Source organism: Halichoerus grypus, chromosome 7, assembly GCF_964656455.1.
Source record: "Halichoerus grypus chromosome 7, mHalGry1.hap1.1, whole genome shotgun sequence".
Taxonomy (NCBI): domain Eukaryota; kingdom Metazoa; phylum Chordata; class Mammalia; order Carnivora; family Phocidae; genus Halichoerus; species Halichoerus grypus.
The window spans coordinates 49,818,211-49,844,100 of NC_135718.1; the positions used below are offsets into that span (position 1 = coordinate 49,818,211).

At 40.1% G+C, this 25,890-nt stretch overlaps 1 protein-coding gene across 2 annotated transcripts in view; it reads right to left on the minus strand.

Annotated features, from left to right (window-relative positions):
* The window catches only part of LRMDA (leucine rich melanocyte differentiation associated), a 1,038,849-nt gene that overhangs the window by 223,579 nt on the left and 789,380 nt on the right, over positions 1–25,890 (minus strand). The gene's annotated exons all lie outside the window — the stretch shown is intronic.

A 25,890-nucleotide genomic window follows, 5' to 3' on the forward strand; every position in this document is an offset into this window, starting at 1 on the left:
TAGGCTAAAGCGACATGAGATTTCTCCAACACGCAGCTGGTACCAGCTCCTTCCCGATGCTGCTAACTGGTTGGGGGTGGGGGAAGAGATGTTAGCATGATGTTTTACTCAGCAGGCACAGTGCCAAGGCGCATTTTTAATGATTTACCAGTTCTACTTGACTGAGCCTGCACCCTGTAAGTGGATCATATGATCAGCGATCACAAGTTAAACTGCTTTTGTTGCTCGCAAGGCATGCATGGTGGGCTGGCTGCAGGCATCAGCGACTCGCACGCAGCTGTGTGTAAGACAAGGAGAGGTTACGTACAACAGGCAGTTAATGGCTCATACCAGCAAGCCCTCGACTTCAGTCGGCACATGCGGCTGAATTTTAAAAAGGTAAATGACCTTGCAGCTGGGATCTTTAACTATGTGCTTTTACCTATTTGTACCTGGGTAAGTAAACATTTGCAGCACGCCAAAAGGCCCTGAAAGCACTATTGTAGCCATAGGCTAATCCCTTTCTCTCTGGATGAAAGACTCCAAAACAAACCCGGGGAAAAATCATTTTCTGCCTCAAGTAGCACAAAGGTAAAGGGGGGCAATGGTGATAATGACTTCCATTCGTTATAACTTTCAGGAGTCACCAAGGCTCCAGTCCTAACCAGCTGCCCATAGTTAGGATTCCACTTTCCAGGAAGAATGACAGAAACAACAGGCCCCCAGACAGAAAGAAACACTCTAGCCAGAGCCAGACAGAACTGCCTCCTTCTTGCCAGTGAATCTGACACAAGAAAGCTGGAATGATCATCTCCATGCTTGTTCTACCATCCAAAAGGGTTCTCCTCCCAACTCCTGTCATTCAGGGCCAAAAGAGCAGGCTTGTCTTTGTTCTCTTCTGCTTTAACTGCAAATCTACAGCTGAGTATTGATGTCGTGGAGCCTAGGACTCCTGCCACAAATTGCCTGCAATCCTGCTCTGAGTTATCTAAGAACCAACATTTAACTCCTTCTTCTAACAGGCCCTTCAGATACCTTCAATTGCAACTAGGCTGCCAGAGCTACATCTAAAATACTGGCTAACCACCCCAAATGCTTTCCAAAGAGCAGAATATTTGTGATTTACAATCTGAGTGGGAACCTCGGTAATGCTGTTATTTTAAGAACTTGTCAATCAGTTGAGATTAAGATAACATTTATTGCAACATAAACTGAGATTGCCATGAGAACAGGCAGAAGGTATCTGTGGAACACTGGAGACATTTCACAGGCAATGAATCAATGGAGGGCAGTTCACTGGAGTGATAAGAGCTCTGGGCTGAGAGCGGAGAGACCTGGGCTCATCAGTGGTTTGCCCCTCGCCAGCTGCTGGGCTCTCAGCACATTACGCCATTCCTTTGCACCTAAGAGTACCACCCCTCCTCCCACAACTCTCCTGGAGTTCCTACTAGGTGCCAGCAACCATACTAGGCACTGGAAATAAACATGGTGGGTAAATGATGTCATTCGTGTATGCATATGCAAATGAATTAATAAGAAAACCTGCACTCTGATGCTAGCCATCATCTATTGAATCAAAATAATCTTTAAATGACCAGAAATATTTTCTTCCCTGCAATTCAGTTAATGTGGGTCAGCCTAATGGGGTTGGTTTATATCCATGAGAGAAAACAGCACTCCTTGGTCCAATATACAGTTTTAATAAACTTTATTAAATTTCCATTGATCCATATGCAAAAATAATTTGTTTATAATTTGAACTCAGCCTACTAAATGGTGCCTAACTCAATAAGGGGAGAGGCTGAGAAACAACAGCTGTATGGCTATTAACACATTATGCCATTAAAAACATTAAACAGTTGGGTTTAGGGAAGGAGTCAAAGTTAACCCCTTGAATATCTCTAAACTAGAGACCAATTTGACAAAACACTTTGCACCAAAGGAAAACCAGAGACTCAGAGAGGCATCTCTTGACCTTCAGAATGAATCTGCAAGAGCAGAACAAGAGCTGACTATTGTCTTTGCTGCACGGTCTTCTAGGGATTTCCTCCAGTGTGCCAGCTAAGCCTCATGCAGTGATGACAAGGCGGTGGTAGGGTTTAGAAGGATGTCTTAATAACAAGTAAACTAGCTTATTCAACATATTAATATGATTTGTGTGGTGCCCTATACTTTTGGTACTTAAATAAATTGGTTTCAACCTTGTGCTAATGAGGCGAGAGTCAAGGCACAATCCTTTTTAGCCAGTTGGTTCTATTTTGTGGTCATTGGTGTAAGCCAATCAGGAAGTCACTAACAAGTATTCATTGAGTACCAAGTAAGGCAAAGTCCCTAATCCCAAGTTAAATACTGCAGAGATAGGGAGATAAAATTAAGAGCCATGAAAAACTTAGAACAGTTAAGTACTCTACAGTAGGATTCGGAAGATGCACAGGGGCCTAAAGAAAAGTGATGGGTGAAGCTTCAGAGAGGAGGTTAGGAAGGAGATAGGATTGCACTTTGCTTTGAAAGTCAAGTGCAAGGAGAAGGTGAAGGGTCAAGAGAGTATCGGAAGGTGGGGCCTGAGAAGAACGGGTAGGTGGGGCACAGACAGTGGAAGCGAAGGGAGCAGGGTGAGAAATAATAAGGGTACCCCTAGTCCTTTCAGCATCTTGGTTATAAGAGCTATGAGGGGCCCCTGGGAGGAGAACTGGAGCTGACCAGTGCAAACCTATCCCACACTGTGAAAGGAGAGCAGAGGTCATGCCCACAGAGGTTGCAGGATCAGAGAAGTGGGCGAAAGCTCAACTCTTAGAAACTCAAACGTTGCTTGGTATCCAAGTTACTGACCATGGGATTTCTCAAAAAAGGAAGTCTGTGTGACAACCTGAATACAGAGAAGTACATGACTGAAAATATGTGGGCGAACCTCATCACTCTCCGCACCACGATGAATGTGAGTCAGAAAGCATCCTTGCCCCCTATGAGGTTGGCCTGTCCAGTTTCCCACAAGGCTGTAGAGGTATCTTTGACAGCACCTTGCTAAGGCGGTCCTCCAGCTTTCCCAGTGCAATCGGCATTCACTTCTGTGCAAGGCAGTACATTTTCCTGTTTCATAAGATCCCTGAATAAAATTTCCTTTTTCCACTGTGACAAAGCTTCCCTCCCTGTATCATTATCCCAAAGGCCCTACGTTTGTCCTCAGAGCAGCCCTTTATGTCTTCACCCATGTGATGCTGCTTCAACTATTAGAAAGAAGATTCTATGTGTCACCTTCATCTTTTCTATTCTAGGCCAAGTATTTACATCACACTCAACAGCCTGGTCCCTCTCCATTAGTTTCCCTGTTTTTCCTAAAACATGGAACCCTGTACTGAACGTAGTCCTCTAGATGATGTGTGCACTGTGCAGATCTCAAGAAGACATTACACCCAACATTGCAAAACTTTTCTAAGCTATCTCCAGTGGTAATGCACATCACATCACAAATAAAATATCCCAATGCTTTTGACGTGAAACAGTCAGCCCAGATCTTTCAAGCACATACTTCTATAATTGATTTCTTAAATCTAAAGCTAGTACTTCAAACTTACAATTCTATTAAATTTTGTCTGGTAGGTGTCAGGCAGTGTTTTAGCTTGTTGAGACCACTTAGAACTATGATCTAAAACCTCTGGTATGTCTTGACCTCCCTAACCATGTATTTTAAAAGTTAATAAGCAAGGACCCTTTTTAGCGCCTTACAAATTATTGATAAAAATGTTTTACCAGGTCAGGGACAAGGACAAACTCAAGTCTGAAGCTAAGATACATGGATAAGGCCTAAGGCTTAGGAAAGGAGATAAGATATTTTACAAATTCTTCGGGAATGGTAAAGATAGGTACCAAGAGGTGACTTCCCTAGTTTAAAGGTAAATACTTAGATGAGCAATGCTACTATTTTCCCCCTCTGAGAGCTATGTGTACAAGGTCAGGAACAATTACAAACCCAAGAATTTCCAGTGTGAACTCTCTCAATCAAGAAATTTAAAAAAGACAAACTGAGGACTATCCAAAATAGCCTATCCCTCTTGGAAAGATGAACACAAGAGCAACCTATACACAAAGAAACAGAATTCACCTTGGGCACTGGCCCAAGAACCTGATACTAAGTTTCGAATGAGTTTCTCCCCAAGAGATTGCTACAGGGATTTATGAGCAAACTTCTAGAAACCCCAAAATGCCCATGCTTATCACTTCCCTACCACTAAGATGGTATTTACTGTAGAAGTTATTAGAACTTAATCCAGAACAAGATCCAGAACAACTCCCAAGCATAGCACTCTGGCTGAACAATGGCTTCATGACCGTTGAGCATGAAGGTCAGCAGCCTAATTATGAAAGAGTGACATGAAGCCAAATACTGATGTTACAACAAAGCAGACAGTACATAGATTTAAGGGTCCTAAGTTATGCCTCAGAGATAAATGTGAGGGATAGATGGCCACTTCAACATTTTTCACACCCCAGCTGGAATCATGTATCTGAGAGATACAGTAACATGGGAACTTCACAATGTTTGCAGAAACCATAGATGATCCTGTCACATGTGGCCATTGGCTCATTAATTTGACTAATTACAAAGACCTCTTACCCTAATAGTTATCACCCTGAGGCCTGAACTTGAACCGAACCCCATGTGCGGTGAAACTCAAGGAGTCTTCTAAAAGCTAAGTTATGATGCTGCCATATGCCATATCTATATCACCTATAATCCTATATGGCAGCACTAAGGAGATACTTAGGAATAAAAGTCTAAAATGACATCAGGCCCCATTTGTATAATTCTTCACCTTTTTCTAAGCGTTTCAACAAAATTGCCTTTTTTGGTCACCTTACCAATCCCACAAGCAACAGCAGGTGAACGTTATGCTCTCATTTAAAAGACATGGGGATAGAGACATATGAAAATATTTACCTCAAGATACACAGTGATAGGGGCACCTGGGTGGTTCAGTCGGTTAGGCGTCTGACTCTTTATTTTGACTCAGGTCATGATCTCAGGGTGGTGAGATCAAGCCCCACGACGATGAGCTCTGTGCTCAGCAAGGAGTCCGCTTGAGATTTTTCTCTCTCCCTTTCCCTCTGCTTCCCCCCACCATGCTCTCTCTCTCTCTCAAATAAATAAATCTTAAAAAAATAAAAAAAGATACACAGTGATAAAAAACACAGCCTATTTTCCTTTTTGCATATCTGCAAGCACAGCAGTCCCAATTCTTTGATTTCCAGCATTTTAGAGTGGACTTTTGTTTGACGAGGTGGCCTAATCATGTTTAGTAATGTCTGGGCCAGCTTAATGCCCTGTTGGGACAGAGAGTGTGGAACCTGTCTATATTAACTGTGCAATGATGAATCCGTAAGTCAATTGTCACTCAGGGCTTTCTGATGTCAGTCAAAGCAGGAATGTGTGAGAAACATCAGCCGAATCTACCTACAATGCAGGAACAACAGAAGGGCATGCATTAGGAGTCATAAAGTAACATCATGGGCACTTGTCACCAGGAACACCATTAGTTGATAAAAATGGAAGTAGAGCCTGTCATTACTTCATCAGTCTGCTCAATCTTCATTGGAAACAAATATACACAGATTTGCCATTACATTCCCAGCTACAACATGAACAAAGACACTGCACATCTAGTGACATTTCAAGCAAATGACCCATTATAAGGCAACAATTTGACCTGAAGCCACTCTGCCAGGACCCCTGGGACTGGAAGCATTATGGAGAAAAAAGCTGATAGAATCCTGAAGATTTGGGCTCCAGGCTCTGCCCTCCTACTTCTCCAGCCCTGTGAACTTGGTTGGGCAAGTCATCTCACGGTTCTGAGCCCTCCTTTTCTCCTCGGCAAAACCGTAGTTATAAATATCCCCTTTAATTCCTTCAGTGATTGCTATGAAAATTAAGTGGGACACTGCACTTGAAGGCTGTATACGTGTCGTACAAACAGGAGAAACTAAAATGCAGCCTTATCTCCGTGACTGTTTAATGCAGGCTGCTGGGCAACCTTGTGTTGACCTCTCCTGGCCTGTGCCAGATAATTTAGTGCCACTATCCTCATTAGTAAACATCTACTGGGGGCCTGCTATGGGCTTAATCACACATCGGCGTGTATGGTTCACTGATGTTTTCATGTGTGTATCTCTGGTCTTCTTTACACAATTATATACTCATCCACAGGCAAGAACCTGTATGCATGCAGGTATATATCTGAATACACACCTTAGCTCAGTAAAACAAAGAGTACATAATAAACTCCTCTAATAAAAAGGTAACTTGCTCATCTTAGAAACCAATCAAAGATAGAGAAGTAGAAGGGCGGTAAAATAAATATAAATAAATAGAGAAATAGAATGAAACTCTTCCTTGTGGGACATCTTAAGATTTATTTTTTGAAGGGATGGGCACAATAGGCAGCATTTCCCTCTGTAATCTCATATAGAAGGATGTTTAAATAAAAGATAAAAAAAAAATACCTACCAAGGGTCTTCATCAAGCTATTCCACTTAAGAGCATTAATGCTAAGTATGCAAACGTTCACCTGACTGATCATTAAGGTATCAAGAACTAATTTGCCTCCTTTTAAGAGCTTATATGTCACATCCCACCCCTTGGGCCTTCCAGAAATGCATTTAAATGCCTAACTGGGAGAAAGAAAAAGCATTCCAGACAGCCAGGTGTTAGTGATTCAGCCATTAAAACTTCAGTTATAAAATATCCCCCACAATTGTAAAACATTTCAGTCATTAGAAGATCATAAATAGATTAAGATGACATTTTAAATTATTATGACACCATGTGTATAAAATGTACATTGTTCATCACAATATCCCAGATGACTGTGACTCTGATTATCTGAAGTTAAAGATAAAGTGCATGTGTTATTTACTTTGAGACCCAAAAGCAAAAGAGAGGGAGGGAGGAAGGTAGAAAAATCAGATAACCAAGTAGAAATTGTGAATGCCACATCCCTCCTGAGGCAGAGAAAGACTTTAGGTTCATTTTGCAATAACACTAATTTGCTGCTCCTTGAGAAAAAAAATAAATCCTGTTTCATTTTTAGAGGATCAGGCTGGAATATAAAAGAAAGTAACCCCAAAATCCATAATTTTTAAACCATCACCTGAAGTATCATGGTACCTGCTCTTCTTTGAGCTAAATGAAAGGTTATAATTAGAGTTCAATATTAATTTATGTCTAAAACTAGAAAAGTAGCTCATGACTCTTTTTCCATGTCGCACATATCCACAACTACCTCTCAATGCCAACTCATCTCTCATATTTGCACTACATACTAAATGTGCAAAGCATGTCTCCTCCTTGAAGGTATAGCTTCACCTTTTCAGGTAGGGTGGCAGCTCGCTCTAAAGAAGAGAAGTCCATCTAACCACCAGCATCAGAAGAGAGGACAGAGTCCCAGATGACCATTTCATGCAGAAGGCAAAGAAACCTAAATTTTATAACTATTTATAAAATAGTCATAAAAATCAATAATATAAATATTTCAGTCTTGTTTGCAAATCCATGGTTTTCAACCAAGTCTTACCAAGGAAGCAAACTCCTCTTAGGATGTCAGTTAAGTATTTTGGGAAATGTGTGCTACGGCTTATGTACCTAACTTAAATCTATACTGGCTGACACATATGAAGGATTAGGCCCATTAACGAGATTATAACAGGTAGTCAGCAAGTTTGGGAGTACTCAGGACACCCTATAATTATGTACGTGATTTTGCGATGTTCATTGGTAACTCCTTCTGCCAAGGAGGCAAGGGTAGATGTGTGTGGATATGGATCTAGGCATATAGTTAACAATGGATACAATTTAATATTGTCCTAAGAATTTTTTTAAATGTTATTAGGACAAGGAAAGTGAGAATGGCAAGGCATCAGAAAACCTGATATAAATATTCCCCTTCAAAATTCTTCTCTCAGAATCAATCTATGAAATTTCCCCCGTTCCTTTCTAGATTATCCTGTTCTTTGGAACAATTTTTCTCAAAGAGTATTCAAAACCTAAGACATGAGATCAATAATGTGGACCCATCGGATGCTCCAAAAGGATCATGTTAATGAACATAATTAAAGGTCCACTCATTGGGACAATTACTCATTTTTCTGTCTTGTCAGTCAGGGCACACTTTTGAAAAATAACCACCAGATGTTTGGTAGATTAAAGGACTTAGAAAACATCAGGTCCAACGCTTTCTGAAACTGGACTGAATCTACTCAAATACCTTCTGTAATAAGGAGACAAGACACTACACTCTATTAGGGAAGGAGTTGAAATCTACCTCATTGCAACACCATGTAGAGTAAGGCAAATCCATTTCCATAGAGCCCTTTCCATGTTTTCCTTATTAAAACATTAAAGAGGAGGTGTTGAAAAAAGAGAAAAAAATACTTTGCAAATAGTCATAAAAGAAGGCGACCTCACATTCTCCAAGGCCAATTCTACCATTCTGATGATTTGGCAGGTATGACTTAGGCCATCACAAAGAGACTGACTATTTTTCTGTCTATATATACTAAAGGCTTGGGAAGGGAAAATGATTTAATAAAGCCTGACTCCAGCTTTTGTTTATTTTCTCCAAATTACCCCTTTATTGAGGAAGGCTGCAGAAATACCCACTTCCGCACTACAGAGGCCGAGTTCTCCCCATTGTGGGTAAGGATCCCACAATGGTCTCGAAGTTTACCCAAGTCTTTCCACCATTATACCTATTACCTTTAGCTTGGACAAACCATTAGTAAATAATTCATTCTCAATAACCGAACACGCCCTTGCTGAATGTCCATCTTATTAAATATCTTTTATGTTTGTGTCAATAACTGCCTCCTTGTTGGAGAAAATCTATGCTTATATGAGATCCTAATGGGCAGAGAACATGGCTTCATTTGATTTTCATGGAGGATGGCCCATCATCACGTTTCCTGATTGACTCTGGCTTTATATATCTCAAGTGTTTTTTCTCAAGAGTGTCTTTCTATCTAATACACAAGGGAATATACTTTTATTCAAAACAGATTCCCTAGTAGTAAGAGCCAGAGTATCTTCTTATGTTGTAGTAACGTGGGTTGGGGGCCGGGGGGTAGGGTGGCAAATCTGGTCATAGAATCTTAAAAGTTTATAAAGAGTTCTACCCAAATGAATGGACTGGAAATTACACCAGGAGGCTGAGCTCTTTGAACCTGTCTTGCTTCAGGGCTTATTTTCTGGGTGTTTCTCCTTTTTCTAATACAAACTAATCCTAAACCATTAATTCCACCACAGCAAGGAAATTCAAATGGAATTAAAGTCTGTATAGATCTGGCAGGCCTGGTTGTGGCTGGGGTTCCTCCAGAGGAGATTTGTTTATTTGCTGATCTTATTATAGAGCTCAGAGAGCAGAATTTTAGTTTTAGCAAGGACTTTTTCCTACCATGGAAATGAATTAACAATGGTGTCACCAGAGAATGTTTATGAACACAATGTTAAAAAGCAGACCAAACAAAACCCATTTTATTTCTGCTTACTAAGAATGTATTACCTTTCCTAACAGGGGCAGGCTGGCACAATTTTATTTTAATAAACATTTTCACTGTTATTGTTAAATGCTCATCACTTCAGAAGATACCAAAGAATTGCAGGATCTCTGTCCTCAGTCTGTTGAGCATCATAGATTAAGAAAACTGAATCTATAATGCATGGCACAATATGCCAGGTTACATGAGGGGAGCATCTAACTAGGTCCTCAAAGAATTCAGAACAGGGTCTTTGTGGAATCTAGAGAATCTCCAGCTGAGCAAGAGTTCCTGGAAAGATGGAATTTGGTCTAACCCTTGAAAAAAGGATGAGTTTGGACAGAGATCCAGGAGACAAAACTAAAATCGTATGAATGAAGTAAGTCTAAACATCACTGTGTGCTGGGGGTTCCTGCTGCTGAAGTAGCTACTCACTCTGGAGTAGGAGTGGGTGGCTGAGGACTGGAAGCTCTTTGGCTGGTCTCACCCTTCACTGCTGCTCACCTCACCCTCACTCTGGTCTCTCAGCAGAGCTGCCAAGAAATTCAACAGACTGGTACCTCTTAGAATGAGGTTGGAAAACTACTGCCAACGCTCTCATTTAAAAAATGTGGGGGAGGGGCGCCTGGGTGGCTCAGATGGTTCAGCGTCTGCCTTCGGCTCAGGTCACGATCCCAGGGTCCTGGGATTGAGTCCCGCATCGGGCTCCCTGCTAGGCAGGGAGCCTGCTTCTCCCTCTGCCGCTGCCTCTCTCTATCTCTCTCTCCGACTCTCATGAATAAATAAATAAAACAAACAAACAAACAAACAAACAAACAAATTTTTAAAAATGTGGGGGGAAAATGTGGAAAAACTGAGGCCCAAAGACAAGAAATGCCCAAGGTCACTGGACTGGTTAATGGTCAGGCAGGGGTTAGAATGCAATCATCCAAATTCCAGCCCACTGTGCCTTCTCCCGCCCCACATGGCCCTTTGCTGCTTAGGCTGACAAATTAGGCATTTTAAATTATATGATATGCGTCTGATAAAGAATCGCCCATGGGCAAGTCTTCACCGTCTTTTCACCTTCCATACTGTGTCAAATATTGATGTTTATAGAATGATGGAAGAACTGACATCAGGAAATGTATGCTATGGCAACTCTTTGAACGCAGGCCAGAAAGAGAATAAAAAGCGTAGGGTGACCTACCGCACATCTACATTGCTTCCCCAATTAACTCCAACAGACTTTGTCTGGGATGAAATGATTTAGTCTCAACGCAATGTCAGCCCCACATATCCAGAATAAAGATTGCCGAATATGCTTATTTGAGCTGAATTACATTTGGTAGTTTAATAATATGAATTTACTGCCTTTTCAAGAGGGACTCTAGCACTGGGGAGAACTTTAAAATGTATCACACTTAAAACATAAAATTAAATTCAATTAACTTTTATTGGGAGGCTAATACACTAGTACCCTAGAGGGAGAAACGAAGCTCTCAGCTTTCCCAAGATTTTCAAACCGTGTCCCTGGAATCCAGGCCAAAGATACTGGCCTGGCTCACCCCCTCATAAAGAGCTTCATGGGTGAGTTTAACATCTGTACTCAGTGGACAGGACCATGACTGTAAGTCTCCAGCTAAAAGACTCTCAGAGGCATAAAATCTGGAATAATAAACAGACAGAAAATATTACCTAACTATCAAATAAAAGACAAAAGCCGACACAGAGATGGAAGCACGAGAGGATCGCAGAGACCATATGCTCTTCATTAAACTTTCCTATCTTTGTGCTATCAGGATAAAGGTTCACCTATTTTTTTAATATATTTGGCACAATTAACCATTCACTATGACTTATTAGAGATTAAACCAAGACTGTCCCTATTGCTCCCCTTAATGCACAGATACAGTTGGAGTTTGTAGACAATAAGACAACAACTCCTCCCTTTGTGACTGCATAGAGAACAAGTTATGATGTCAGCAGGTTGGGCTGTGGAAGCAACTGGATTCTGAACAGACTGAATACCTATATGCTGGAGATAGCATGAAGTCATCTCATTTACCCATTTAATACATATATATAAGTACCTACCACATGCCAGGTACTGTGCTAAACACTGGGGAGTCACGGGTAAATAAAACCAATGATCATTGCCCTTATGGTACAGAAAGAAGAGAATGAGAAGAATACAGAAATCAAAAGGGACATGCCCCAAACAAACAAATAAAACCCAATATTTCATTGAAGTCAGGGTTCAATTCTCTATAGAGCTCGTTGGAATCTGGTTGGAATCTAAGACTGTATTCATCTCCTGTTGCTGCTATGACAGATGATACAAACTTCGCAGCTTCAACAACAAACAAACAAACAAAAAAATTTTTAAAAATGTGGGGGAAAAATGTGGAAAAACTGAGGCCCAAAGACAAGAAATGAGGCCCAAAGACAACAACAACAACGTAAGTCTATCTCATACTTCTGGAGGTCAAAAGGCTGACATGAGTTCTACTAGAGGGTAAAACTGTCAGCAAGGCAGGTTCCTTCTAGAGGCTCTGAGGAGACAATCCAGTTCTTTGCCTGTTTTAGCTTCTCATGGCTGCCTTGTCTATGAGCTGTCTTCCTTGTCCTGTGTCCCCTTCCTCCATCTTCCAAGTGCTTCACTCCAATCTCGGCTTCCTCATCACACCACTTCCTCCTTGGACCCTGACATCCACCTCCCAATTCCCTCTCATAAGGACCACTGCAGTTACCTCAGACCCACACATATAGTCCAGGGTAGTCTCCCTTTCACGAGATCCATAACTTAATCACATCTGCAAAGTCCCCTTTGTCATGTAAGGTAACACTCACAGGTTCTGGGGAATGGGACATGGTCACACTTCAGTGACCATTTTTCAGCCAACCACAAAGACCAACTGTAATACCCCAAACTGTAGGGAAATAGAAATGACCTGAGCTCTTGGGAATATGGCCGGCAAGCATAGCAGTGGTATTTTCTGCTTAATAATATTCATATTCCTGGGATACCTGGATGGCTCAGTCGGTTAAGTGTCTGCCTTCAGCACAGGTCATGATCCTGGGGTCCTGGGATGGAGCCCCATATCGGGCTCCCTGCTTAGCAGGGAGTCTGCTTCTCCCAATCTCTCTGCCCTCCCCCCTGCTCGTGCTCACTCACTTTCTCTCTCTCTCAAATAAATAAATTAAAAATAATAATAATGATGTTCATATTCCCTACCAGAAAGCAGTGAAAACCAGTGGTTAAGAACACGCACTTTGGGGTGAAATACACTAAGTTTTCAGAACAGCTCAACTCAACACCTGGATGAATATAGTCAAGTCAACCTCTCTAAACCTCACTTTCCTTACTCCCAAAATGGACAGCCAAATAGTACTCACTTTGCAGATTTGTTATTAGGTTTAGTAAGATGATGCATATAAAGCACTTATTGTGGCATGCGCTAAGCATTCCATGAAAGTTATTATTGTGTTATTACTTATTAAATCACTGGCCACCCAGCTTGGACTTGAACCTGTGGCTGGGTATTTTTGGAGGACTCCATCAGCGCAGATAAGTGAAATTCTCAGAATGCTCTTTCCCTACTTGAAATCCAGTTTGGCCTGCGAGCCTTTGCTTTATATACCTTCTCTGCTTCCCAGCTGGGAGTACTGCTCCCCTCCACCCCCGACCTCCAACAGTGTATCTACCACCCATTTAAGAATATCACATTATGTCTTGCCACTTCTAGTTTGTCATTTTATTGGTAAGTACCATATGTAGATTACAAACTGCTTGAGGGCAGAGATTTGAAGGCAGGGACTGCTATACTAGTACTTAGCGCAGAGATGTGTCCACAGTAGATAATCAATGAAATGGTTAAATAAACTGATTACAGAGTTTATTCCTCACAGATCTGCAGGGGAAACACAATTCCACATTTCACATTAAAGGGGAGCCAGCTGTACGCCCCTGAGGTATTCTGCAACCTTGAAGTCAAGCTTCCTAAACCAGTTTAATCCTCACCCCCTTCAGCATTATGTACTCAGAGTTGCCCTATATCCCAGGATGAGGAAGGCCCCTCTTACTTCGGCTATATAGCAAGAAGTTCAAGTATCAGCTGCACACCAATGGAAAACAGGAAACAGACTTCTCTTTGGACAAAGAATTGAACAAAGAGCACACACCAGTCAAAGCCAGTTTGAACCAGTCTGGGCTGCTCCGAAATCCTCCCAGCCTCTCTCCCAAGCTGGCACAAAGACAAGAAGAACATCATGGACTCCAATCTTTGGCCTCCTAACCAGGAAAGGACTTGTGAAGGTGAATGGTTTGCAGACGAAGGGGATATAAAAGAGACAAAACCAGGATAAAAATTAAATAAAAAGTAGCTGTCTTAAACTGTAATTGCAGTCCTCTGCTGAGCACGCTTGCAGATATATAAATGTGATTTACCATCAGCTTGCAACTACAAATCAGGTCTTGAGAAACACTTGTGCTATGAAATTGTTTAATCTCATCAAGCTCTGCTTTCACAGCAAGCCATAAATCACAAAGTCTTTGTTATCATAGACCTCCACCAGCGCCTCTCTGGCAGGCTATGGATCGTGGGTATATATAATCTTGACTGCACAAACACTGGGGTCGGCGCAGGCTGAAATACTTTCATAATAGCCACTGTGCAGCTGGTGGAACACAAGCCTATGATGGATATCTCATTTCCTACAGTCGGCATCTATTTCGAGCAAATTATTACCACATAAATTTCTTGTCAACAGAAACGGCCAATTAATTAAGTTAAAAATTTACTTGTGATCACATCTACAAACCAAATAGAACTGCAAGGCAATTTTCCAGTTACTGAATATACTGCAGGTCAGTTTAATGAATAATTTTTAACTTTGTCATAAACTCAAAGACAGGCTAATATCTCCAGAAACCTGAATGGAGACCAGCTGCTGACAGATTTACACAAAATATATTTATGTGGAATTTGATTGCTGACATCTGGGGACAGAAATAAACTTTCTATAATTACAGAGGCATCTTTGCCATATATATGAATTTCTTTCACCAAAAAATGCAAATCTGTCCCCAGGAAGTATATTTACATTTTCAGATAGGGCCGCAATGGGGTGGATGGCTCTTGGAAAAACCATTGCATTAAATTCCTATGCTAGTGATGGGTTCTTTATCATGGGAGAAGACAATAACAAGCAAAGACCTGTTTATCACTGTCCCCCAACTTCCATGCCCAAAAAATCAGGATGCTTTCTCTCTTTGTAAGCCAGGTAAGCCACTCAGCCCATGCCCCATAGTGGAGGTAGTGGCGGGAGGATTTAAAGCTCTGTCAGGTGGGGTAGATTGACAAAGCTTCCTCTTAGGGTTTATGCATATAAAACAGATCTACATGGAAATGAGGCCAGCAGAGGCCCTTCATAATTCCTGCTCTAACCCTAACTCTGAGCTGAAGAAAATCCATGAGTGTGGGTCATTCTCCAGGTGTGTATAAAGGATATGGATTTGGGGAACACATGAGATATGTCTGCTAACAGTGATTTACTCAACCAGCCACCCATTGGATATAGGATTATGACTTCCTTTAGAGCCATATCTATCCCAAATGCAAAGGACATTCAAGGTCCCTCCAATTACAGCCCCGGTCTATCTAAGAATTTCACTGCTCCCTACTCCCAACCTGTCATTGCTAAACAGTCAAGCTAGACCATTTGGTGTTACTAAAACATGCCCTTCACTTCTGTACTTCTGTGACTTCACTCCTACAAAGGATATTTAAGATGTTTACCAAATATCTCCATGTACCAAATTTACATCTAAGATGATCGCCATGGCTCTTCTTCAACCTAGAAAAGACCTTTGCTCTTCAACAGTACATTTCCTCCTACACAAAACTTGAGAGCAAATCATCCTACCCTGGATAGAATGAGCTGTAGTGAGTTCCCGGTCCCTGAAGTGTTCAAGAAGACATCAGACAACCACTTGGTGGGGATGTTGTAATGGGGATCCCATGTGTGTGTGGTGAGTTGGACTCAGTAACCATCAAGGCTTCCCAGCACTGGGAACCTCAATTCTATGATGGTTATTTGTGCCCTTGTCAGTAAGCTTCCTGAAGGCGGGGTTCATCTCATTCATAGTCACAGTTTCCCCAATACTTTAAAAAAAGAAGGAAAAAAAAGTAGATTCTCTAAAAAAAGTTATTATGGATGATTTTGTGAAATTTATCTTATATGTGCTTCACTCAATTCCAGGTGGCATTCAACACATTACTGCACCATTATCATCAATATGAAAAACAATGATTGTGGCCTTTTATGTTAAGATGCTTTATTTTAATTCTGAGAATTCCAGGAGGTAGACTACTTCTATCCCAGATCAATTTTAATCAAGGAAAACAAGTCACACAATGAGCTCATAGTACACCCTAAATAAACAGGGCTAAATGAATGAATGACCAATGTATAAAATACAAAATAAGATAGAAAATAAATGTTAAATACATGGAATGGATAATTTCTAATGTCAGAGGGGACACTGCAAAAAGTTTTGAGAGTTTCAGAATTGGAAGTTTACACAGAGGTAATCCCATATGATTGTGCATTCCACCACTGTGGAAACCAAACCCTCCACTACCAAGGGTGAAATAGTTTGCCCAAGGTCACCAAACTAGAAGGTGGCCAAAAAGGAATGGTACCCAGCTGTCCTAAATACCTGCCCATCATTCTTTCCAGCCCAACCCAGACCCATAATCCATTGCACCCCATAATCACCTTTTTTTTTTTTTTTTTCTAGTTAATTCCATGTGCCTTGAATCAAATTATAGCATTCCTTGCCTGGCTCAGGCCTTGGCTATCTATGTCTCTAGATTCTCTGACAAGAGAACATGTTTCAAAATATCCCCTTGACAATGATCTTACCTGTGGGGACTTTGCCTAAACGTCTAATATTGTCAGTAATCTACTCTGGATCTCCCATACATGAAAGTATCTCTCCACATACAAACCCCCAAATAAGGGTTAAATGCACAAGTTGGCCAGATTCAAATCTTGGATCAACCATTTACTAGTTATGTGGCCTTGGGCTGGTTACTTAACCTCCCGTGCCTCAGTTTCCTTGTCTGTAAGTGGATCTAAAGTAATATCAATCTCATAGTGTTGTTATGAACATTAAATTAGATAACGCATGTAACACTTTTAAAACAATGTCCATAAGAAGTACTTATTAACTTTTTAATCCTTAGCCTGTATCAACTTTTGGCATAGTAAATCTCATATTCTTATTGAAGCTACATAAGCTTTGTATCTTTTCAATTGTCCTGCATTTACCTTGCAGAAGTTTCATGGAAGTTTCATTATTAACAATAAAATGATGATGACGAGGAGGATAATGATGATAGCAGATAACATTCTTTCCTATATTCTGTTCTAAGTCCTGCTGTAAACACTTTACATTCATTATCAATAGCCCTAGGAGGCAAATATTCTTATTCTCTCCAAATTACAGATGTGACCTACAAAGATTAAGTAATTTATCCAAGGCCATCCAGGTATAACTGGTCAAACTCGAGGTTCATGCTCTTGCAATTTATGGTTACCGTATTTGGTCAGCAACTCCTTACCACTGAATTTCTCCCATTTGTAATACTATTGATATTGCTCATGCCCTCCTTTGTCCTCCATTTTTCTCTAACAGTTTTAATCATTATTCCTATCCTAAAGGACCTTACAGCTAAAACAAGAAAACAGGATAAATGCATACAAAAATCACATCCAAATAAAAAATCCAAACTTGTTCAAACCTATCCAGTTCCATCATACCTACTTCTCTTCTGTTGGTCATAATAGTTTTTGAGAGCATATATTACCATAGCACCAAATCACTGTTTAAATATTTCAGGAAGAATAAAAGAATATTCTAGGGAAATTCAGTTAGCTTGTGAGTTCAAACTTGGAACACACAGTACTGATTTTTAGGAGAAGAGGGCAGGCCAGGGGAGGTTCCGAAGAAGAGCTTTTGTGAAATTAGAATTGGGATTTCTGTAAAAGACAGTGTTTTATCACAGAAACAATGGACAAAAAAAAATCAGGGAATTACCTATATGATGTCTGAATGCTATTAACAAAGGCAGGTAATAGGCTATGGTGAGTCATCGCTGACTGTCAGATTATCTTGTTGAGGATCACTGCTGCCAGAGTGTCAAGGTCAGGATAAGACAGTGGAACAAAGCAGTAGTGAAGAAAGCTCGCCCCCAAGCCGACCTGCTGACCACTAGTGGTACAGGGGGACATGATGATTATATCATGGTCTTCTATGTGTAGAACACTTCATAGTTTATAAAGCACCGTCACAGTCACTATCTCATTGTGTTTGAAAAGAATTTCCTGTGGAAGATTTAGTAGTGAACCAAACCTACAGAGGAAAACTTCACTTTCAGGAGCACATTTCCACAGTTTAAGAAAAGATACCTATTTTGAGTTGAGTAACCCACATGAGAACAGACAGACACAGGAGATGATGATTTATTAATTAAGTATCCATCTCAGATACTATCCTGAGGAAACAAATTAATACACAGGTCTCTACATTCAAAGAGCCCTCAGGCTAGATGAGGGAAGAATGCACATACATTGTAAAGATCACAATTACTACTACACTTGGTACCAATGTGAGACACAGTAATTGTTGCTGAATTCCAGATGAGCAGAAATGATTTCTAGGTGGAACACTGAAGAAATGCACCACAAAAGATGGAGGATTTGAGCTGGGCCTTCAAGAATCCTTAGAATTTGGAAAGTCGGGAGGAAAAAAAGCCTATGCATATTAATTTTCATACTACAAAAATATTCTTGAATTTCTTAAATAAAATTGTGCTATAGAAATTCCTCCCCTTATACATAGTAAAATAAAAAGAAACTAGCAAAAAACATCAAAACACATAAATAGAAACTAAACAAGGCCAGGTATGTAAGGTAACACAGTAAGATGTAGAAACTGGAATTTCATGAAAGAGACAGAGATGCTTTGGCAGAGGCATACACAATGCTATCAGTCACCACTAATTACACAGGTAAATCCACAAAATCCTATGAATTCTCATGAATGTTTTCAAGTCTAAAGAGAAGCAGACTTCATACAGGCATTCTTATCTCCTCTTTCAAAGTAATGAATTAAATAACTACTAGGAAAAACAGGTGAAACACAGAAGACTAACAAGTGAGCAGACTCTCGAGGGTGTAAAGATTACAAGTCAGCATGGTGAATTGGAGAAGTAATCCAAACTCCCAAAGTAAACCTCGATAGAGGACATTTCACAAAATGTTACATAAGAGAACTGAGGCTGAGTTCTACACAGGTCACACTGCCCCTTGGCAGACCTAGTCTCCTCCCAAGCCATTTCTCAAGGGATAAAACATGAAATACTTTTCAGACTGAACTCTGAGAGTAAAAGAAACTGGTTTTGTAGAAGATGGAAAGATAATTAAAAAGCCACCCACTGCAGGGGTGTCTGGGTGGCTCAGTCAGTTAAGCGTCCAACTCTTGAAATCAGCTCAGGTCATGATCTCAGGGTCCTGAGATTGAGCCCCGTGTTGGGTTCTGTGCTGAGTGTGGAGCCTGCATAAGATTCTCTCCCTCTCCTAACCCTACCCCAACCACCACTCGCACATATACATGACCTCTCTCTCAAAAAAAAGAAGCTATCCATTGCATATTTTCAGGGCCACTCAAATATTATCAGAAGGAAAAGAAATAGCATGGCAAACATACAGGCCTGCTGGAAAATAACAACAACAAAACCTGGAAAGGGAAGACAGAAGCATATCATGCAAAAGACAAAGAACCCAACATCTCAAGGACCAGGAAAAATATCATAATAGCTTTATGCTATAAAACAACTTAATGAGAACACGACTTTAATAAGAGGGGTTCAACGGAATGCAATTCAACTGAATGACCATTTTGCCCAATACACTTTACCTCGTCCACTGATTAGAACTAAAAACTCTGCATAAAATACCTGATGATCCTGAGAAGTAAACAAAAGCAGGTGTATTGTGGAGAAGCTATCTACCAACAAGTGAATTTCCAGGTTTCTCTTTTTTTCTTGTGACTGTTCCCAGCTGTAGGCCCCAATCACAGAGCCGTGTGATCAAGCAGCAGTATGGGAAGCTAAATCTCTGCTTCCTATTTCTACCTTCAATTCCTGAGCTTAAGAGGTAAGAAAGTGGGTCCTTAAGGATTTGGAAGGCATAAAAGGAATTCCATGGTGGAGAGAGTATAGAAGGGAATCTTCCAATTCTGTATACAAAACCATACAAGTTTCTGGCTCACCTCTGAGTTCTGCATGTGAAGGACATATCCAAAGCATTTTAGTAAGGCTCTGAGAAGTTAAGACTGTAAACCACCACCCATGTTCCATACTAGCTCCTGAATGGTCCGTGCACAAAACAAATCAAAGGAGGATGGCAAAGGCTTTGGCAAGTGAACTGAGATTGGAACCCACACAAGGCGAGGAAGAATCTGTGCTCTGAAAATAATGAACCTGATTGCCTGCTAAAACAAAGAAAAATCAACATTGTTCTTAGGGTTATAACACAGTCCAATATCAAGGAAATATAATGTTCAAAATGTCCAAGATACAATCCAAAAGTTATTCAGTATACAAAGAAGTAGGAAAATGTGACCAATACTGAAAGTAAAAGACAATCAGTAGATACCAACTCAAGATGACCTATTTGCTGGAATTATCAAATAAAGACTTCAAAGCTGCTATTAAAAAACCTGCTTCATGAAGTAAAGTTAAACATTACTGAAATTAATGGAAAAGTAGTTCTCAAGAGAGAAACAGAAAATTTTAGAACTGGGAAATGTACTTTGTGAAATAAAACACTCATTGGCTGGTATCAACAGCAGAATAGAGATAATGGAGGAAAGATCCAGCGAACTTGAAGATAAATGAAAATAAATTATCCACTGGGGCACCGGGGTGGCCTAGTAGGTTAAGCATCTGCCTTTGGCTCAGGTCATGATCTCAGGTTCCTGGGATTAAGCCCCATGTCAGTTTCCTGCTCAGTGGGGAGTCTGCTTCTCCTTCTCCCTCTGCCCCTGCTTGTGTGCTCTCTCTCTCGCTCGCTCACTCACTCTCTCTCAGATAAATAAAATCTTTAAAAAATAATAAAAAAAGAAAATAAATTATCCAAGCTGAAAAACAGAAAAAAAATTGAAACAAAACAAAACAGAATCTCAAGAACCATTGGGACAATATCAAAAGGTCTAACATATTCATCACTGCAATAGCATAAATAAAGGAAGAAGAGGTTGTGCAGAAAACATTTGAAAAAAATGTGCAAAAACTTACCAAATTGAGTGAAAACAAAATTTAACATATTCAGGAATCTTGGCCAATCCCCAACAGGATAAACCCAAAAACAATTTTTTGAATGGACTGGAAAAGAAAACCTAAGGAAATAAAACCATATCATTCAGAACTAAAAAGCAATTTGGAAATATGAAAGAATAGAAAGGTGACACTAAAAATCAAATTACTGAGAGAAAAAAAAGATTGAGATGATCACAGTAAATGCACATGAAAAAAGACAAATTAAAGGTCTCAGCTAATACTCATAGAAAATAAAGATGCTGGGGCACCTGAGTGGCTCTGTTGGTGAAGCATCTGCCTTCAGCTCAGGTCATGATCCCGGGGTCCTAGGATCAAGCCCCACACCTGGCTCCCTGCTCAGTGGGAAGTCTGCTTCTCCTTCTCCCTCTGCCCCTCCCCCTGCTCGTTCTCTTTCTCAAATAAATAAAATCTTAAAAAAAATTTTAAAAAGATGCTATTTGTATTCTTACAAAAAAATGGAACAGAAAGCATATTCAAATATATACTACAAAAAAAGTCTCTAAAATGAAGAAAAAAATCTGTAGATCAAGAGAGCTTACCAGGTTTCATGAAAATAATACATAAAGTGATCCACAGTTAGATGAATCTTAAGGAAGCTACTGAAATTCAAGGGGAAAAGACTGTACAGACATTCAGGTAGAAGAATCACCTATAAGGAAGAAAATTCAGGCCAACTGCCTACTCACGCAGAATCACATTTAATGCCAGGAGAAAATGAAAAAATATTTATAAAATTATTTTTTAAAATAGTGTACATTCTAAAAATATTATACCCAACTCATATGTCATTCAAATATAACAGAAACACAGAACTTAAAGAATCCAGGAGTTGTATGCCCTTTATGAAAAAGAAAATATCATGAGAAGAAGATCCAGCCAATTAGAGTTTAAATAATAACTTAGGAATGAAAAGCTATGATCACAAAAACTGGTAATGAGTCCCAAGTTCACTTAAATATATAATCAATACTAAACAGATATGGAAAGCACTGTTACAAATGTTAATACAATTGTCATTGACAACATAAAGATAAGGTAACTAACAAAAATTGAGAGGTATGGGGAGTGGTAGGAGAAGCTGTAACCTTCATCCTTCAAAGCAGATAGTCAGTGATCTTGTCTAAAATTGACACATATGGTTAAAGAAATGACTGCTCCAATTTCAAAACATGCATACTCTCTTTTCCTAATAGAGTACTTGTCAATCCTATTTTCATAAAAGTAGGAGTGTTCCATCATTCCCTCTTTCTTTCTGTACATAGCAAAGCTGCTCTCACAAAGATAAAATCTGTTCTAACTAAAGAAGTACTATGGTGCTATGTTCTAACTAAACAAGATAACTGTCTAGAAAGAACAAACACCTTTGGAGTGTACAAAGTTTTCTACCTGACTTTGCAAAGACACATGCACATACACACACACACATGCACATACACACACGCATACATGGAATATCCACTTCTCATGTATGGGTCTGCATTACCTATTCCCAAGAAGTGGTTGCATTCCTATAGACCTGGTCAATTCTAAAATATCCCAATTGGCTTTCGAATGAATATATACAGATTGCGTGCCAGGCCCATTATAGCCAGATGATCTAATTTGATGTTAGAAATACCATTTCTCAACTCATTTCTTTAATTCTTCCAATTTATATGCAATAAGTTCAGATAGGATTAACTAAAAAGAGGAAATATGTGCAAATATATTTCTCTTCCTGGTGTGTTTTATTTTAAGATCATCATAAAAGACTCATAAAATGACTTACTCTAACACCTGAAACTTGTGATATTGAAACAGTTTATGATACACTATGAATGACTCAGATACCATTAAGACAGTAGAGTTGGAATATCAAATGACAATATAAATGTCTTCAAATGTTCAAATATGTTTATCTTGCTTTATCTGAAAAAAAGATAGTTTACAGAAATCCATAAAAGAATATAAAAATACTGGAAGATAATAAAAATCATAACAATAGAAGTACTTGTTGGATGTACTCTGTTAAGAACCTAACCTGGATCATCTCATTTCATCCTGAAATGTCCCCATTAGTTAATGTCTTTTTTATTCACTTCATCCAGGGATATCGTATGGGAAAAATACTGGAGGACATAGGACATGGGGCTCTGTGATTATCACTCAGGATTCCTGAGACTTTCATCTCAAGTGAAGTTAGGGGGGAATGATGTTATGCTGTCTTCTCTGGGGGGTATAAAGGAAAACCAACAGTCCTTCCCTATTCCTTCATGGGTCCCTCAGGCTGGGATGGAGCAGAGGGATGGATGGAGCCTCTAAGCATCTTAGCTTTTCTCACTGGATGACTCCAAAGGGAGGCCACATGTAAGTTAGGGGTCCCTTCATTCACCCTGAATCAAGGTTCACTCTTCTGCTCCCCTAGATTAAACCCCCATTTTGTACACTTGAAGCTGTGGCTCTCCCTTGGTCATGCACTTATGGAATTAATTAGGCAAAGATAATTATAGTCCTGGAGCCAAAGTACCTTCCAAAGTTCTGCTGACTCCACTTAGGTCTTCCTTTATATTTTCCAGTATGCATGTGATTGTGTGTACAATCACAACTAAGCAATGTACAGGCCCTACTTTGTGTCTACTGAACCTATAATTCTGGCCAAAACGAGGTCACAGACTGACCAACAAGAAAACGATACAGAAGATCAAAAAGGCTAAAGGAGAACATTTTTATTTAATCACTGACATTGAGAGTGTTCCTTTGCCATCAAGCAAAGGACTGGAAAGTTGAAAACTTCTGTTTCAACCGGAAAGCATAGAAATTTTTATAAGGCAGGAATTCTTGGTTACATGTAGATCTGTAGAGAGATTGTTCAAGAAGTCACTCTTGACTTGGCCTGGATAACTTAGAGTTTAGCATGTGGGCAAAGGACAAGGGGGAAAGAGATGGCTGTTCTTTCTTTTGTGATTATTTCCACTGCACTTATCAAATCAATAAAAATACTAATTATTATTGATGGAGGCCTTACCACTGATTAACAGGCCAAGTTAATTGCTTCTGTGAGCTCACCCAACTCTTAAGTGTACATCATGGCGTCAGTAAAGAGCAGGCAACTGCCCCCCAGTTTTGTGGACAGGATGTGCAATGGCATTGATTTCATTAGAGCTTTTAGATTGCAACCTGCTGTCCTTCCTGAGCCATTCTCAGCTGGAGACTTCCTCTGTTCTTTTTTAATGCTGCTCTGAACTGGAACAAAGCAAGGTGCCCAGTGAGAAGCATTGAGTTGCATCACAGAGAGGATTAAAATGCCCATTATGAGGTAAACCTCGAGTCACAGCAAAGGAAAAGAAGACAGGCCATAAAAAAGAATGGGCTGCAGGCAGTAAAATATTGATTGAAAGAAACTGAAAACACCACAGCATCCAAACTCCTTGCCCTGCTCTGTACGATCTGAGCCCTGACAACCCACTGACTTCATAACATACCCTCTCTCTCCATGGCTAATAATGCTTCCACTACACCGGTCTTCCTCCTGGCTTTCTCATACAAGACACTCGTTCCTGCCTTGTGTGTCTGCACCTGCCTTTCCTCTACCTGAAACCTATGCTACCCCCAAACTTATTTTCATCATTTAGGCCTCCTTTCCTCAGGGAGGCCTCTTCTGACCATCCTAGCCAAAGGAGGCCCTCTCCCCATCTGGATGCTTTCCATTGCACTGTGCTAATGCATTTGCTTTGAGGCACCACCCAAGGTTAGAAAGTATATGGTTTATTTGTTTGCATGTTTACTGCCTGACTGTGTCTATTAATTTATTAACTATACAAAAGCAGAGACTGTTTACCCTCCTCACTGCTATATCCCCAGTGTCCAGGACAGGGCCTGCATATAGTAGATGCTCTATAAATATGGACAGGAAAAAAATAATAATGGGTAGCAGACTGAGTATATGGGAAATCAATATTTACCTCCAGGCTACTACTTCTGGCCCATTCCACATGGCAGTATTGGGTAGTGTTCAGAACATGCATCAGATAATAAGACATCTAGGCCTAGCTCTGTCACTTTACTGGCTGTGTAACCTTGAGCAATTTACTGACCTCTCTGGACCTCAGTTTCTACCTCTATAAATGGATTTACAAAAAGGACCTTTTAGGGCTAGAATTTGTAAAAATGTATGCAAAGGGCTTAGAATAATTCAACTTGTAGTAAAAGCTTAAGAAATGTTGCTGTTATTGTTGTTCCTACTCTAATTAATTCTTACTGTACACCATAAAAAGTACCAGGGTCCAGGGAACCTTAAGGGATATGCATCACTTTTTTAAAAAGTCCTAATCTAACAGTCTATTCATCCAAGATAACAGTGCATATCTACACATGTTCTCTTCCATCTCAATATATCATGTAGTTGACAAGTTCAACAGCCGAGCAACCTCATCTTCTGGATAGACCAGTAAATTTGCACTGTCCATACTTCATAGCCCTACCCCCTTTCTGGCATACTCATGAGCGGCCCTTATGAATAATTTGGTTGGAGAAAGCAAAGTTTGCATTGTTGAAAGCTACGGAAGAGACTCTTAATTCAAACAGTATTAGGTTGGTGGATGAGGCAAATTGGAGCATGTAAAATTTATTGGACATCATAAAAGGGAAGCGGGGAGAGGGCCAAGGAGATGGGGGGTTCAGTTACTGCTGAATTGCCAGCATAATAACCTACAGCACATCACAGTGTGCCACCCAGGCTAGGAAGCACTCTCCCTGATGATTGTTTTATGTCACCACTGATGCTACTGGCCCATCAACTATGACCCCAGGAGCAGCAAACCCCACCATAAGAAAGGGAGAAATGTAAATTTCAAAATAGATATATAAATATTCGGTGGCCTAGTGTTCCATTAGTCATTCATATTCCTGACTTTGGAATGCAAAAATGTAAATCCAGGGCCCTTCTGAAGTCAGAAGTCACGCAGGGTTCATATAATAATCTCTCTGACAAGGGCTAAGCTGTGGCTGGCAATAAAACCTA